Source organism: Bison bison, unplaced genomic scaffold, assembly GCF_000754665.1.
Source record: "Bison bison bison isolate TAMUID 2011002044 unplaced genomic scaffold, Bison_UMD1.0 scf7180017864388, whole genome shotgun sequence".
Lineage (NCBI taxonomy): Eukaryota > Metazoa > Chordata > Mammalia > Artiodactyla > Bovidae > Bison > Bison bison.
In genome coordinates this window covers 5841799-5846159 of record NW_011494960.1, presented here as the reverse complement: position 1 = coordinate 5846159, position 4361 = coordinate 5841799, and the positions used below count along the sequence as shown (strand labels likewise).

General features: G+C 46.2%; 1 protein-coding gene across 1 annotated transcript in view; it reads right to left on the bottom strand.

The window, feature by feature from the left end:
- Positions 1 to 4361, bottom strand: part of LOC105001984 (mas-related G-protein coupled receptor member X2-like) — an 8091-nt gene that overhangs the window by 2960 nt on the left and 770 nt on the right. The gene's annotated exons all lie outside the window — the stretch shown is intronic.

Here is a 4361-nt window from a genome sequence, read left to right as displayed (position 1 = left end):
CAAACAGTGGAAACAGTGTCAGACTTTATTTTTTGGGGGCTCCAAAATCACTGCAGATGGTGATTGCAGCCATGAAATTAAAAGACGCTTACTCCTTGGAAGGAAAGTTATGACCAACCTAGATAGCATATTAAAAATCAGAGACATTACTTTGCCAACAAAGGTCCATCTAGTCAAGGCTATGGTTTTTCCTGTGGTCATGTATGGATGTGAGAGTTGGACTGTGAAGAAAGCTGTGCACCGAAGAATTGATGCTTTTGAATTGTGGTGTTGGAGAAGACTCTTGAGAGTCCCTTGGACTGCAAGGAGATCCAACCAGTCCATTCTGAAGGAGATCAGCCCTGGGATTTCTTTGGAAGGAATGATGCTAAAGCTGAAACTCCAGTACTCTGGCCACCTCATGCGAAGAGTTGACTTATTAGAAAAGACTCTGATGCTGGGAGGGATTGGGGGCAGGAGGAGAAGGGGACGACAGAGGATGAGATGGCTGGATGGCATCACTGACTCAATGGACATGAGTCTGAGTGAACTCCGGGAGTTGGTGATGGACAGGGAGGCCTGGTGTGCTGCGATTCATGGGGTCGCGAAGAGTCGGACACAACTGAGCGACTGAACTGAACTGAACAGGAATCAGTGACCAAAACCATCCCAAAGAAAAAGAAATGCAAGAAGGCAGAATGGTTGTCTGAGGAGGCCTTACAAGTATCTGAGGAAAGGAGAGAAGTGAAAGGCAAGAGAGAAAGGGAGAGATATACCCAACTGAATGCAGAATTCCAGAGAATAGAAAGGAGGCCTTAAATGAAAAATTCAAAGAAATAGAGAAAGACAATAGAATGGAATAGATTACAGATCTCTTCAAGAAAATTAGAGACATCAAGGGAACATTTCTTGCAGTGATGGGCATGATAAAGAACAGAAACAGTAAGGACCTAACAGAAGCAGAAGAGACTAAGAAGACACGGCAGGAATACACAAAAGAACTGTACAAAAAACAGCTTAATGACCCAGATAACCATGCTGGTGTGGTCAGTCACCTAGAGCCAGACATCCTGGAGTGCGAAGTCAAGTGGAGCTCAGGAAGCATTACTACGAACAAAGCTAGTGGAGGTGATGGAATTCCAGCTGAGCTATTTCAAATCCTAAAAGATGATGCTGTTAAAGTGCTGCACTTAATATGCCAGCAAATTTGGAAAACTCAGCAGTGGCCACAGGACTGGAAAAGGTCAGTTTTCATTCCAATCCCAAAGAAGGACAGTGCCAAAGAATACTCAAACTACCGCACAATTGTGCTCATTTCACATGCTAGTAAGGTTATGCTTAAAATCCTTCAAGCTAGGCTTCCACAGTACACAACCGAGAACTTCCAGATGTACAAGGTTTAGAAAACACAGAGGAACCAGAGACCAATTACCAACATTCGCTGGATCATAGAGAAAGCAAGGGAATTTGAGAAAAACATCTACTTGTGCTTCGTTGATTACATGAAAGCCTTTGACTGTGTGGATCACAACAAACTGTGGAAAATTCTTAGCGATGGGAATACCAGACCACCTTACCTGCCTCCTGAGAAACCTGTATGCAGGTCAAGAAGCAATAGTTAGAACCAGACATGGAACAGGTGATTGGTTTAAAATTGAGAAAGGAGTACAACAGAGCTGTATATTGTCACCTTGCTTATTTAACTTAAGCAAAGTACATCATGTGAAACGCTGGGCTGGATGAAGCACGAGCTGGAATCAAGATTGTCAGGAGAAATATCAACAACCTCAAATATGCAAATGATACCACTCTAATGGCAGAAAGTGAAGAGGAACTAAAGAACCTCTTGACGAGGGTAAAGAAGGAGAGTGAAAAAGCTGACTTAAAACTCAGCATTCAAAAAACTAAGATAATAGCATCTGACCCTATCACTTCACGGCAAACAGAAGGGGAAAAAGTGGAAGCAGTGACAGATTTTTCTTTTCTTGGGCTCCAAAATCACTGCAGATGGTGACTTCAGCCAGGAAACTAAAAGACATTTGCTCCTTGGAAAAAAGCTATGACCAACCTAGACATCATATTAAAAAACAGAGACATCAATTTGCTGACAGAGGTCCATATACTCAAAGCTATGGTCTTTCCAGTAGTCACATATGGATGTGAGAGTTGGACCATAAAGAAGGCTGAGTGCCAAAGAATTGATGCTTTTGAACTGTGGTATTGGAGAAGACTCGTGACAGTCTCTCAGACAGCAAGGAGATCAAACCAGTCAATCCTAAAGGAAATCGACCCTGAATATTCACTGGAAGGACTGATGTTGAAGCTGAAACTCCAATACTTTGGACCCCTGATGCGAAGAACTGCCTCAATGGAAAGACCCTGATGCTGGGGAAGGCTGAAGGCAAAAAGACAAAGGGGTGGCAGAGGATGAGCTGGCTAGTTAGCAATCACCAACTCAATGGACATGAGTTTGAGCAAACTCAGGGAGATAGCGAAGGGCAGGGAAGCCTGATGTGCTGCAGTCCATGGGGTCAGAAAGAGTAGGACACAACTTAGCGACTGAACAACAACAGCAACTCTCTGACTCTATTGCCTGGGCTCTCTCTACTGCAACACGACCCTCTAATGACATGAGAATGTCCCCTCCAGTCAGCCTCCCAGGCCATGTCATGTCCGCAGAGAGGCAGGAGGAGAAAAGTATGGACAAATTATGTGAGGGTGACCAAAGGACTCTGAGCTCAGCGTTCCTTCTGTCTGGGACTGAAATAACCTTCTAGGGCCAGGAAGTCATGCTGTGGGGGCCATCGTTGTGACTAAGAGGAATGCACCCCCTAGGAAGAAAGGAGATCATGATTTAGGGTCATGAAGAGCTCTTGCTATGACAGGTATGAGTGGGTCAGGAGGCCTCTTGAGCTAGAAATGGCCCCATGTGTGAGCTTTATAAGGACAGACAATGCTTTTCTCCATGCATTGGTGTGTGCCCAGTGCCTAGCTCTCTGTGGTGGACACGGGTTAAGTCACTCTTACTATGGATTTTTTTCTAGAGAAACCGAAATTGCAAACTGAAAATACTGGGTTGGCCAAAAGGTTCATTAGAGTTTTTCCATAAGATGGTATGGAAAACCTGAACGAATGTTTTGGCCAATTCAATACTTTTAAGTGCCTGTGTACCCCTACCTCAAAATAAAAACCCAATGAATACATTCTCAAGGCATTTCTGATGATATGTGCATGCTAAGTCACTTCAGTCGTGTCTGACTATTTGTGACCCCATGGACTGTAACCTGCCAGGCTCCTCTGTCCATGGAATTTTCCAGGCAAGAATACTGGAGTGGGTTGCTGTGCCCTCCTTCCTGACCCAGGGATCAAACCCGTGTCTCTTGTGTCTCCTGCACTGGCAGGTGAATTCCTTACTGACAGATAGGGAGCACCGCCCAGGAAGCCTATCTCTGATGATGGTGAGAGATTATTCCAAAGAAGTGACAGTAAATAGAGGTGCAAGCCAACGGTCAAAGAAACAAACTGAGGAGATACAATGAGAAACTGACCCAGTCCCGGGACCGTGAGGAGGCCTTGGGAGAGAGAGGTTTTCACCCTTGGCCATCGTCCCCCTTCCTTCCTCTGTACCCATCTCTGCATTCCGGGAGGAGATGTATCAGTGCCTAGTTGATGGCCTCCCTCTCTCTGCCTCCCGTTTGCTTCCAGTGAAAGGGCCATGCTGACAGGAGGCTGGAGAGTGAGGAGGCAGAAGAGAGTGATTGGGGTTTTGAGCTCCCTGGCTGCCTCCCCGCCAGGCTGTGAGATGGAAGTTGGCAGTGTTATGCTACTTGAGGATATAGCCCCTGTCTGGTGACCCTTTCCTAAAACCACAGTGACAAATACAGCTCCAGCCAGAGCCCCCTGCCCCGGGTTCTGGTAGCTTCTTCCTTTTCCCCATCAGGCCCAGCAATAGTAACAGCTCCCTATGAAGACTTGGTCTTGGTTGGGGGTGGGGGGTGGGGTTCAGCGTCCTTTAGAAATATCCCTTAGCTGTGCCCACCTGCGTTAAATTCTCCTAAATTACCATCTTAGATTATGCCCTGTATTTTCTGCTGGGACAAGGCCAGATACAAGTATACAAGAAATAAAACAAACAAAATAACATTGACTAGCAAGCAAATCTGGAGAAGGCAATGGCATCCACTCCAGTACTCTTGCCTGGCAAATCCCATGGGCAGAGGAGCCTGGTGGGCTGCAGTCCATGGGGTCGCTAGGAGTTGGACACAACTGAGCGACTTCACTTTCACTTTCCACTTTCATGCATGGAGAAGGAAATGGCAACCCACTCCAGTGTTCTTGCCTGGAGAATCCCAGGGACGGGGGAGCCTGGTGGGCTGCCGCCT